Source organism: Tupaia chinensis, unplaced genomic scaffold, assembly GCF_000334495.1.
Source record: "Tupaia chinensis unplaced genomic scaffold, TupChi_1.0 Scaffold000466_1, whole genome shotgun sequence".
Classification (NCBI taxonomy): domain Eukaryota; kingdom Metazoa; phylum Chordata; class Mammalia; order Scandentia; family Tupaiidae; genus Tupaia; species Tupaia belangeri.
Genome location: NW_006159975.1, coordinates 3123343 through 3136650, shown reverse-complemented (window position 1 = coordinate 3136650; position 13308 = coordinate 3123343). Strand labels below are relative to the sequence as shown.

At 35.1% G+C, this 13308-nt stretch overlaps 1 long non-coding RNA gene across 3 annotated transcripts in view; it reads left to right on the top strand.

Annotated features, from left to right (window-relative positions):
• The window catches only part of LOC102485203 (uncharacterized), a 306679-nt gene that overhangs the window by 95404 nt on the left and 197967 nt on the right, over positions 1-13308 (top strand). The gene's annotated exons all lie outside the window — the stretch shown is intronic.

Genomic DNA, 13308 nt, shown 5'->3' with positions numbered 1-13308 from the left:
GGATTCCCACGTGATTGATGGTGGGTCAGGTCTTGGATCTGGTGACTTAAAATTTGTGTGCATGCATGCCCAAAATCTTGAGAGGAGAATGGAGGAGAAGGGACTGCAGCATGTCCATCACCCCAGCGGGGTGATTTCTCACTTTCTGTCTCTCTCTTTCTCTGTCTCTGGGGTGAGCACATGCACCTTACAGCAAAAATCTATCTCGAAAAAAAAAATAGCCAGAATTCTAAATTCTGACTACTGGCATATTTGAAAATTTAATTATTGGATCCTGTGAGTTTACACTAGAAGACACCAAAAGTTTGAGCCTGCATAAAATAGAGCAGTCCCCTCAGAAGCTTTTAAATTTGTGAGGAAAAATCTTGGTTTAGAAGAGAATCATTAACATACGTATGCTTGATTAGTACTGATTTAACTTCAAGCAATTTGCTTCTGCTTTACACGTGGTAGAGAAGAGAACCACAAAGGACAAAGAAAATGGGGAAATCCAAAACTCCTGGTGGAAGAGATAGAGTCAGGGATTTCTGTTGCTCAACCTGTATGGTCTTTTTAAAACAGTAACAAATCAATTCACTCAGATTTGAGTATTACTCTGTTGACCGTTAGATAGCTATCACCAATTAGTGGCAAAGTTGTTTTTTTCCAAATGATCATTTAGAACCAGTAAAAGCAAGGATACAGAAGAAGACAAAAAGAACAGAGGCATTGTTCATTGTAGGCGTTGTAGAGAGAATAAATAATGGTATATTTGACATAAAAAGCGAGAAAAGAGAATTGAGAAGGTTTAACTAACTCATGTGTTTTTCATTTGAGAATTAAGAGGATTCATCCTTTTCATTTGTAAAATATTTATTAAGAATGTGCTGTGTTCCAGATGTTGGTGATAGTGCAGTCTAGTAGACAGATCAATTCCCTTTCTTCATTAAAATATTATTCCAGTAAAGGAGATCAATAATAATCTAATAAGCAAATAAATAACATTTGGCCAAAGGACATGAAGTGAAAAAAGGGTATAGAAAAGAGTTGTTTAAAAAAAAAATAATTGAAAACATGACATCTATGCCAAGACTTGAGAAAAAGTGATGAAATGAATGAATGGTATTTCTATTACCTTTGGCCTAATTGTATTCAGATCCTGAACTTTGAGGCCAGTTCTAATTTGCATGTCTGTCTTAATGTTATGTTCCTATTAATTTTTTCACAATGCAACTGGGGAGCTACTTTTCATCACTCATGCAGTCAGGTTTGAAACCAGTGCAGCTGGCAGGCGGTCTTATGTTTTCTGTTACAGTATTGCTGGTAAGTTCCTTTTCCAAACTTTGCATGCTGCTCTAGACACTTTTCATCTGAATCATGGTCCCTAGAGGTAAATATCCATTTCTTCTATTCCAAGAATGTCATTATCTCTGAAAAATGTAATAGAAATCAGTCATTTCTCTTCTCTCTCAATCATTACAAGTGAAGAGTTTGCATTAAGACTATATGTATATTGCCAACTTCTTTCAAGTTTGTTCCTATTTTCAAAAATCTTGCAAGAGCTCTGAAATTTCTCAATTAATTTGGCAATGATAAGAAAAAATACATTGCCATATTTTTGGCTCTGCTCACATTTCATTATTTAGGAGGACAAGGAATTATTTTATCTAAACCCAAGTTTGTGTTTAGGTTATTACTGATGGTGTTAATAAGCAGTCTTACAAAAATGGAATCAGATAGATAAATGAATTTATATCTTTTTATATTTACCAAGTATGTTCCTGAAAAGTCCTTTATTCTATCTTTTTCTTTGCATAAGCAAGCAAGAAAGAGAGAGACAACCTTAACATGGTTGTCTTCACACCACTCCTAGACTCAGCCAGCACAAATCATGGGCACTTAGCCGTGTGGGTTGGCTTCAGAGAGATTGCAGTACTGTCCATCCTTCCCTTGTTTATCAAAATTTATTAGTGAGTTACTGAAGTGTTAGAAGTTATGCATTTGCATGTCTAAATTCCTGCTAAAGCAAAAGCCATAATATTTGATGTTGCGAGTGGATTCTAATGATCACAAAGCAAAATTAAAAATCGAAAATAGGGCCAGCAGGTGGCATGGTGGCTAAGGTGCTGGACTCCCACATGGCCAAGCACGGTTCACGTCTCAGACCAGGCAGCTTACTTTCTCACTTTCCTTCTTTCTTTCTCTCTCTGGTCAATTTAAAAAATAATAAATAAATAAATAAAGTTAAAAGAATAATTCTTTAAAAATCAAAAATAATATTACTATATTAACTGTGTTATTTTACCTTCATTATTCTATTTCTTCCACCCCATCTTCTTGCCTGTGTTACTCTTCGAACAACATTTATCTGGACTGAGGTTAATAATACCCTTGGGCTAGAAACATTTCCATGCCAAGGATGTAAGCTACTCTACAAATAAGTTAATTAATATGATGCACCATTGTGCAAGAAATAAATCTTCTGGGCACTATATAGCTCATTTATCTGTGCTCTATGAAATGTAAATAATAAATGTTAAATGTTCTAAACAACTTGATTTCAATTAATATGCAAAGCAGAATTTTTTAAAAAAAGGAAAAGCTTTTCAACCATTTTTTTTTATTAATGCTTACCATCATTATAGAATGATCTAGACCCAGTACTCATTCGCCGGCACATTCATTTCCAACACACACTACTACATGTGTATATAACCTTAAATACACATATACACATAAATTTCAATATATGAAATGTTGGCTTTAATGTACCTCTATTACCCCAGTACATTTTGTAGCAGATAGAATCAGATGTAAGATTGCCAGAGTTTTGAATTTACAATTGGGAAATACAAATTATAAAATTAATCATTTAAATATACATTTCAAAACAATTTTATTGAAGTTTGATTGTGAAGCTGATTAGACTTTTTCAGATGTATGCATGACTTGAGGGAAATAGTATGGACAAGGACTCACTTGAAGTATGTATAAGAACTGCAGTGAAGCCAGCCCATTGGCTCAGTGATTAAGAAAGCTGGATCCCTCATGGCTGAGACTGGATTCTGCATGGCTGACTGTGCAGTTCAAGTCTTAGACCTGACAACTTGAGAAATGCTGCACACATATTTGCACATTTCCAAGATCCCAAAAGGAGAAATGGAAAAGAGATTGAGGAGTGTCTCTAGGAGGGAGGGTGCTTCCTCATTCTCTCTCTCTGTTTCACTCCAGTGAGCTCATGCACCCTGTAGCAAACTGGGAAAAAAAAAAAAAAAAGACAATGCAGGGGTAAAACTTGAACTAATTCATAACAGAGCAGAGGAACAATTTGGGGCAGCAGCATCTTTTATTTACTCCGCACCCTTACATTTAAGTTCCCATTAATTCCTGTCTCATTTCAAGGATTTAGTCTTTTCTCTTTTGGATTCCTGGGAATTTTCTCTCATTCAGGATATTTAATGGGCCCTCTTTGTCATTTATTGCTGTATAAAAATCATCCCGAAACTTAATAGCTTATAACAAGAATTGGCAAATTCCATCCTACATGCCAAATTTAGCCTGACAGATTTTTTTTTTTTTTTGGAGAGGTTTTTGCTATAGGGTGCGTGCACTTGCCAGACAGAGACAGAGAGATAGAAAGCGAGAAATCACCCCCCAGAGGGAATGGCCATGCCACAATCCCTTCTCCTCCATTCTCCTCTCGGGATCTTGGGCACGCACGCACACGCGCCCGGCGTGAGTTTAAGCCACTGGATCCGAGACTCAAACCGTGGTCGACTACGTGGGAGTCCAGCGACATAGCCATTACGCTAACTGCTGGTTCCCTGACAGATGTTTTCATACAGACTGTGAATTAAGAATTGTACATACATATATAAATATATATTTATTAATGTAACATATCAAATATATGTAAATATAAATATGCAGGTACAATATAAATATATAACATATAAACTTTTGATATAGGGTGCATGCGCTCACCACAAAGTCAAAGAGAGAGGGAAAGTGAGAAATCATCCCCTTGGGGGATGGCCATACCACAATCCCTTCTCCTTCAGTCTCCTCTCAGGAGTTTGAGCAGGTATGCATCTGGAGTGTTTTTCAATCCGCTGAGTCTGGGACTTAAACCACACAATTGGCCATGTGAAATCCACTGCCTTAATTACCATGCCACTTGCTGGCCCTTATATTTTTAAGTAGTCAAAAAATTCTAAAATAAGCATAATATTTCCTGATGTGTAAAATATAAATGTATAGATGAATAACATATGTAAAGTTCAAATTTCAGTACCATAAGTAAGTTTTTTATTGTGATATACTCATGTTCATTTGTTTAACTATTGTCTATTTGTTTATTGAGAGAGAGATTTTTTTAAATAGGTCATGCTTGCTTTCTAGAGAGACAGAGAAACAGAAAACAAGAAATCACCGCCCTCCCAGGGGGGATGGCCACACTGCAATTCTTTCTCCTCCATTCTACTCTCGTGATCTTGGGCAGGCACGCACACATGCCCAGCGTGAGTTTTTTGTCATTGTTTTTTTATTTATTTACTTGACAATTAAAATATGAATTTATTTATTTACAAAAACTTTTTGAAATTCATACATAGTTTTCCCATTACACGCATTTCCATGAGCTTTTTTTTCCCCAAAACATTTATTTTAATTAATTTACATTCATTCCCTAAGCATCATCACAGTATACAAAACGTCATTTCCCATCCAGAATATACTGCATAGTGGCTTAATCAGACGTTATCATCAATAAATTTCCATTTCTAGTTTCATACATAGAGAGTTTTTTAAGTTGCCGAATCTGGAACTTGAACTATAGTTCACTGTTGAGTCCAGCAACATATCTGCTGGTCCCTTAACTGTTGTCTATTAAGGTTATTTTCATGATAGAGCAGTAGAGTTGAATATTTGCAATAGAGACCATATGTTCTTAACCTAAAATTTTTACTATTAAGACATTTATAGGAAAAGGTTTACTAACTCCTTTCCTAGAATAATGATAATTATTTATTATCTTTAATGTAGTCCTGTCAATCAGGAATTACAAGTTCTAGGGCATCTCTCAGTTGGGTTGATTTGCCTTGGAGTCTCTGACAGGGTTATGATTAGATATTAGTTAAGAAAGCAGTATGGGAAGACTTGAGTGAAGCTGGACTATGTCCTTAGCCAGCCTCTGACCAGGAAGCTGACTATGAGTCCACTTTGTTGTCCCCAAATATTCATATTCCTCCCAGATAAAAAAAGAGACTTACCCAGAGCCTGGCAGGTGGCATGCTGGTTAAGGCAGCTGGATCCCACATAACCAACAGTATAGTTTGAGTCCTGACCCAGTGGCTTGATAAACATGCCAGGTGCATGTGCATGCATTCCAAAAATCCTGAGAGGAGAATTGAAAGGAGAATAGAGGAGAAGTGGTCATGGCGTGGTCTTCCCTCCTCAAGGGTATTTTCTCACATTCTCTCTCTCTGGATCTGTCTCTGGTAAGTGCATGTGCCTTATGGCAAATTAAAAAGAAAGACTCACCATAACTTGTTTCCAAAGTCTTCTCCCTTTGAAACACCAGCTTAAATTCAAGAATCTTATCTTCTAGATTAGTGCCAGGAGTGAATGGGGCTCCTTAGGTCCAGTCCTTCTCACCTGAAGCCCTGTGAACTAAAGGAGCCTAGTTATTTGGTCTGATATACTCAACATTCCATTGTGGGAAAGGTATAATAAAACTGTACAAGACAGTCTTGACTAAAAAGAGAGGCTAGGAGAGGTGAGGCATCACTTGGTCAACAGCAATTTTGAAATCTAACTGGCTTGGTTTCTAGAGCCACGAAGCTCTCCTCACGGCCAGCTAAGATCTGGACAACTGTTGTTTTAGTAAAAGAGGGGCATATTTAGTGGCCCCACGAATATGAAGCAAGTGTGCTTGTTTAAATAGATAGATAGATAGATAGATAGATAGATAGATAGATCGATCGATCGATCCCAGGAAACTGTGAACTACTTCAGTGAGCCTGGAGGGATTTTAAACATCTGAGTTTTTTGCAAATTTGACCACTGAGAACTTAAACAGGCTTTGTGTCCATAGGGATAGTCCTTATTGTGCTACCCAATTTGCTTTAGTCTGAAAAATACCAACTCAGATATTGCAAAAAGCAATTTCCCTCTGAGAAAAACGTGTTCAATTTACTGCATCTGAGGTCTTGTGGAATAGAAGATTAGTTGTGAATAATTATTTTAACACCTCTACTCTGTAACCTAAATTTTCCCTGGTTTTCAAAATCCTTTTGATTTTTCTCTAGCACATTGAGATTTGCTAGATTTAGAAATAACAAATATTTAATGATAGACTTACCAAATAAAGTTGAAAAGGGTTAAATTGAAGAAAGTTAAGAACCTTCTAGATCATTACTCATCATTTAAGAAAAATTATTTCAGAGCTGTTTGAGAGAAATTAGGTGCCATACTTTCTTCACCCAGGAAACAAAACTATGAGTATGCCAATGACTTTTTTTTTAAATGAAAAAAAATATTAATTTTAAGTAATACATACTAATTTCTGAAGTCAAACTATAAACATAAATTTTATTAAAGATCGAAATATTTTATTTAAAAGAATAAATGATACAGAAGTATGTAGTATAAAAGTGAAGGCCTGCCCTCTCCCTTCCTTATGCAGAAGTAGCTTATAAATCTTGGGCGATTTATTATGACTAGTTTCTGGTTTTTTTTCCTCTAGTCTGACTGGTTTCTGTGCCTCACAATATTTTTTTCATCACATTGAGATTTGCTAGATTTAGAAATAACAAATATTTAATGATAGACTTACCAAATAAAGTTGAAAAGGGTTAAATTGAAGAAAGTTAAGAACCTTCTAGATCATTACTCATCATTTAAGAAAAATTATTTCAGAGCTGTTTGAGAGAAATTAGGTGCCATACTTTCTTCACCCAGGAAACAAAACTATGAGTATGCCAATGACTTTTTTTTTAAATGAAAAAAAATATTAATTTTAAGTAATACATACTAATTTCTGAAGTCAAACTATAAACATAAATTTTATTAAAGATCGAAATATTTTATTTAAAAGAATAAATGATACAGAAGTATGTAGTATAAAAGTGAAGGCCTGCCCTCTCCCTTCCTTATGCAGAAGTAGCTTATAAATCTTGGGCGATTTATTATGACTAGTTTCTGGGTTTTTTTCCTCTAGTCTGACTGGTTTCTGTGCCTCACAATATTTTTTACATAATAAATAATATTACTAAAAACATTCTTTAATTTGCATTTCTTATTTTGAAAACCTACTTTATATTTCACATGCATGCAAATTACTTTTACTCATTTCTTTAATGACTCAGATTTTTTCAAGTTCAGTCTACTTTATCCATGACCACATTCCTAATACCAAATTATATGAAGCGATTTGGTTTTTTGGACCTACTCTACATTTTTTAGATAATAATTATTTTAAATTATTTTTATATTTATTCCTCCTGAAAATGGTTTCTCATAATTTATTGAATGTATGCAGAGTGCTCCATGAATATTTACTGTTCTATGTTGTTGTGTCATTTAAGCTGAGCTAGAGTCACTTTACAGCTAAGAGCATTGGCTTTCGCGTGAGAAGCATCCAGGTGCGGGTACTGGCTCTGCCATGTTTAGTTATATGATCTTGTGTGTGTTACTTAATTTATGGGTAGCACTAATTCCCTCATTTGAATGAAATGGTCCCTACTCTGACTGGACTGGTTTTCCCTTCTCCATATTCATTTCGTCCTGACATCTAAGCATCTCCTCAACTCTTAATGCTGTCTTTTCTTCCCATGAGGTAACCACCAATGTTAGGAACCAACCTCCATTAATCCAATTGTGTTTCAAACCATGGCTTACTTATCACCAAGATTCATCTAAGCAAGAGCTATTGCTAATGTTCAGGATCCTCCCAGCACTTTCAGACTCAGATGTAAGAGCTGGCTTGGGATATATGCCTTAAGATGATCTTTAATGCCCTTGGGAAAAATTTGATCAGTGACAGAGAAGAGGTTGAAGAAGTCCGCAGATAAATTCCTTTCCCTTCCTCCATCAAAGGACTGTTTGAAAGCCTTTCACCAAGTAGGCTTTATCTGGAAGATATCCCTTATAATTAGTTTTCTTGTGATGCCAGTGATTGCTCAGTGACAGAAACTGCCAACTACATTTGTTTTCGTTCCTTTGCTTTCTCACTTTCCTTTTGACTTCACTATTGCAGCTTTGGGATTGCATCTTCCAGGAAGGCTTCAGCACATAAGATTTGCTTCAGGCTCTGTTTTCTAAGAAATTCAGTCTAAGACATGTCCAGACAGGATTAATATAAGGACTAGTACTTAGAAAAATGTCTACAATGTAATAATTCTATTGAATAAAAAAAAAGATTCTTGCATTATACAATAGTACAACTTATATTTTAATACTATATGTAAATAAATTATAAATATATGATATCATAAATTTATTTATGTATAAGATTACATTGGAACTGCATAATTTTTATTAAAAAAGCATTTTTAGATCCAGTATTTGAATTTTTAGGTCCAATAGTTCAAATACCTTTTGATTGCTGTCATAATGCTCTCACTATTTTAATGACTCTGCTTTCATCTCTGTGTATTTTAAAATTTCTCCTCAAATTTCTATTATAATATATTCAGATGTAGACATAATATTAAAATACTAGACTATTACATTTCCCAAGATTTGCTATTATAATCCCAGGGAAACGTCAATGTCTAGTTGAAAAAGAGGTCTAAATAGGAGCCAAAAATTTGAACTCATTTTGCCATCACACACTTGTAAAATGCGTAACTTGGGTCCAGAAACATTCTCTCTTGAGTTTTACATCCATGACATGAGATAAACTACCTAACTACAAAAGGAACTTCCAGTTCTAACAAAGTATGAGTTTGCCAAGTGATTTTTACATACAAACACACACATTTCTCCACCCAAGATATACATCTCCTCCACTTAAGTTCATTCAACTTGACATTTACCCTATCAGAGATAAGTTTTGTTCTTTCACTAGGAAGTTCACTCCTGTCAAGGAATTGCCATGCACCCTGTATTGAAAACTGTTGGAATGAGGTCAAGCAAAACATGGTCCCTGCCTTCATGACCAAGGCCACTTCCACTGCCCCTTGAATCAATAATCCTCATGTTTATACACAGCTCAGTGCTGGTGATTCTCAATTATGTCCCTCATGGCAAACCTCAGGAACTGCTGACCTCAGAGCGACCCTACTTAGGCTGGGATGCACCTAGTTTGTGTTACCAGTGCTAAAACAGAGTTTAACATCAAGCAGTTCAGAGAAATATGTATCTTAACCATTGTAGCTCTTGCCTGCTGTCCAGAATGCCCTACTCATCATTTTCTGGTCTTGATTGTTCAGGTATTGGTGACTTAATACAATAAGACTAGTGACTGTTAAAATAAGGGACATCATTACATTAAGGGACATCACATAGCAAAAAATGCTTGTGTACCAGTAATTATAGTTCTAGCAATCCCTCCTTTCAAAATTTACATCCCAAGTAATTTTTCCAGAAATGTGTCAACTGGATGACTGGGTGAGGAAAATTTTTCTCTAATCAGCACATGCTGGTTCCTGTTAGTTTGCTCTTTGATGAGCGTGATAATTTCTATAAGCAGGGATACCCAGAGAATTAGTCTCTAAATCAGAGAGAGAGACAAGAAATCTTATCACTTTAAGAAAACTGGAAATAATTCAATAAGGCTGAACATCTGGAATCAACTTGAAGTGAACTTTACTATTCTAGACTTCAAGCATTTAGGGCATTGTTCAGCAAGTTCCTAAATAAAATCAAACTGTTACTATTTCCCATGGCAGTTAATTGTTTGAAATAAGTTTCAGATTTCACTTATTTCAAAATAGAGAGCTATGATATTCTAAGATGATAGCAATAATAATATATTATTGTTTTACAAGATTTAGCATATATTGATGTGGATATGTGTGTGTCTGTGTGTGTGTGTGTGTGTGTGTGTGTGTGGAAATCTGGAAATCTTAACTGAAATAATCACTTACATTTAAAATTTTCAGATTAAATGTAAACATTCCAAATGAACATCCTTCAGAATTGCCTAATGTTCAATATTAAAAGAATTGTAAAGGGTAATGTAGACATAGCTTTGATTTATCATTAGAAACAGACAAACCTAGGCTCAGCTCCAATGGTGCAAGTGAGAGGGCGTCACTCCCTGGTACCTGAGGTTACATGTATGTGTGTGTGTATATATATATATGTATGTGTGTGTGTGTATTTATGTATGTGTGTATATGTGTGCATGTGTGTGTGTGAATATATATACACAAACTCAGTAGTAAACCTCCACAGTGGTGCTTATAAATGTATTTTGAAATTGTTGCTTACTTTTATGTGTCTTCACTGAATTCTAGACTGCCAAAGGATAGGCAGCTACTGCAGTCATTCAATAATCTATCATCAATATAAGCAATTTGATAAAAACTATTCATTAAAGCTGAATATAAATTAGATCTAACTCAGAAATTTTACCACCAAGACTACAACCAACAGAATTCCATGCCCGTTCGCATCACTATATTTATACAACAAGGTTCTCAACTCATGATGTTCAATAAATACTTTTAATGTGACCAAATAGCTTGATTTGTTTTATGATGATATATTAATAAATATTTTACATGCATATATTTTGAGTACTATCTTCAAATCTTATGATATATCCCCAAAATGGTTTTGTTTATTTCTTCTTTTTTTAAAGAGACATCAAGAGACAGAGATAGCACAAAAGAGAGAGAGAAAAGGAGGGAAAGAAAAAGTGACAGGGGCATTTTGACAGAGTATTGCCATCAGATGTAGTGATCTTTCTGCCCAGCCTCTCAGCCTGTCAGGACCAAAGGTGTATGCCACCATGCCCAGCTTGTTTAGATTGGGCCAGGATCTAACCTGAGTTTCTCATGTAGCCTCAGGTACCAGGGAGTGATGCCTTCCCACTGGCACCACTAGAGTTGGGCCTTCGTTTGTCTGTTTCTAATGATAAATCAAAGCTATGTCTGCTTACCCTTTTAAATTCTTTTAATACTGAACATTAGGCAATTTTGAAGGGTGTTCATTTTGAATATTCACATTTAATCTGACAATTTTAAATATAAGTGATTATTTCAGTGAAGATTTTCAGATTTCCAGAAATCAATCTTCAAATCAAAATTTGGAAAATATTTGTCATTTCACCCTTTACTTGCTGAAAATTTGTTAGTTAGCATTAAAAAAAAAGACTAGAAAAGCAGAGTGCCTGCTTGAAAATGTGTTCTTTTTGTCCAGGCTCAGTGTGATGTAAAACTGCAACACTGAACTAAAAATAAAAAAAAAAAAAGAAATGAAGCAACAAAATCTCATATTTTCAATAAATGGCAAATAATTTCTCTCAGATAAATGTATTAATATTTCTACTTCATTATTCTACTTTTTATTTGTATTTCTATCTCCACACCATAATAGAATTAACCAATGTTTCTATGGTCCACATAGCATAATGAGTTTCAAGACAATATTTCCAATGCAAACTACTTATGGCAGCAAATATTAAGTAAAAGCATTTTTTCTGAGTTATAAATACCTGATCTAAGCATTTCTTTGAATATATGATAATTGTTGGTGTTACTATTTTGTACTCTTCCTGTTTTTTCTTAGATTTTCATGTAGTATAGTACTGGTACATAAGAAACAGTAAAATTGCTAATTGTTTTGTTGGTAATATTAGCTAAGTTATTCTATTTATTTTTAAATTAACCTTTTTATTTTATTTTATTTATTTTTTGAAAGAGATTTTTGCTGTAGGGCATGTGCACTCACTAGAGAAAAAGAGACAGAAAGTGAGAAATCACTCCCCCCCACCCCACCCCGAGGGGGACGGCCACACTGCAATCCCTTCTCCTCCATTCTCCTTGGGCTTTTAGACACCCATGCACACATGCCCAGCAAAAGTATCAATCCACCAGTCTGGGACTCAGACCACAGTAGGCCACGTTGGAGTCTAGTGCCTTAACCACTATGCCACATGCTGGCCCCAAATTAACTTTTTAAAGCAAATCACGAATGAAAACTTTCTGTTTTTTTGGTTTACTTCTTTTTTTCATGAGGAAGAGACATAAAAAGGAGAGAAATAAAAAGAAAAACACTATCAACAGAGCCTTAACTGCAATGCTCCAACCTTTGCTAGAGAGGATTATAGGCAAAAGCACACATGCCAAGCATGTACAGGTAGCCTCCAGAACTGAATCCTGATCTGCTATATTAGCTTCCAGCATTGCAGAGTCTTGCACTACCGCTTTACCACTTTGGCTGGGCCTTGTGAATGAAAAGTATGATGAACTTCGCAACATTACAATAATAACCCTTGTAACTCTCACTGAGATCTAAAAATAGAACCTAACAAAAGCCCAAAAAACTTAACTACTTCTCCCTTTTATTAAATAGAACTTTAAATATAAACACTATCCTAACTTTTATCACCATAGGCAAGCTCGGGATTGAGATAAATGAAATTAGGCTGTGTATACTCTTTTTGTCTGGTTTAGACTGTTCAATATTCTATAGTTAATTCAGTTGCCATATGTATCAGTAATTTGTTTATTTTGAGAGGGGGTTACTTCTGTTTGGTTTTTGTATTTTTTAGACAGAGTCAGCTTCCCTCATAGCTGGAAACACAAGCATGTGCTACATACCTGTCTTATTAGGGTGGGCCAGGAAGTGAATCCAGCTCCTATGTGACCCCAACTTGCCACATAATTGCATCAAACAGTGCATGCTATGGTGGCTGGGCTAGTAATTTGTTTGTTTTAATATCTTTATAACATTCAGGTACTTTAGCAAAGATCTGTGTAGGTCAAATATGCACATGAAGTGATACTCAAATAATTAGTCATTAGTCAATGCAAATTAAAAACAAAATAAGTTACCACTACCTATCAGACCGTTAAGATTATAAAGAATAATCATACCAAGAATTGGTGAGGATGCAGAGTAACAGGAACTCTCCATATACTGCTGTAATTCAAAATGCTACAGTAATTTTGGAAAACATTTAGATGCTTTCTTAAAGGGTTAAACATACACTTATTATATGATCCAGCCATTCTAGTCCTGGGAATCTCTTTAGAACCATGAAAAGTATATGCTTATAAAAGGTTTGGAAGACTAGTTATAGTAGATTTATTTATAATAGTTTCCTAATAAGTCCCAACTTGAAAAAAATCCAAATGTCTATCACCTTGTGAGTGG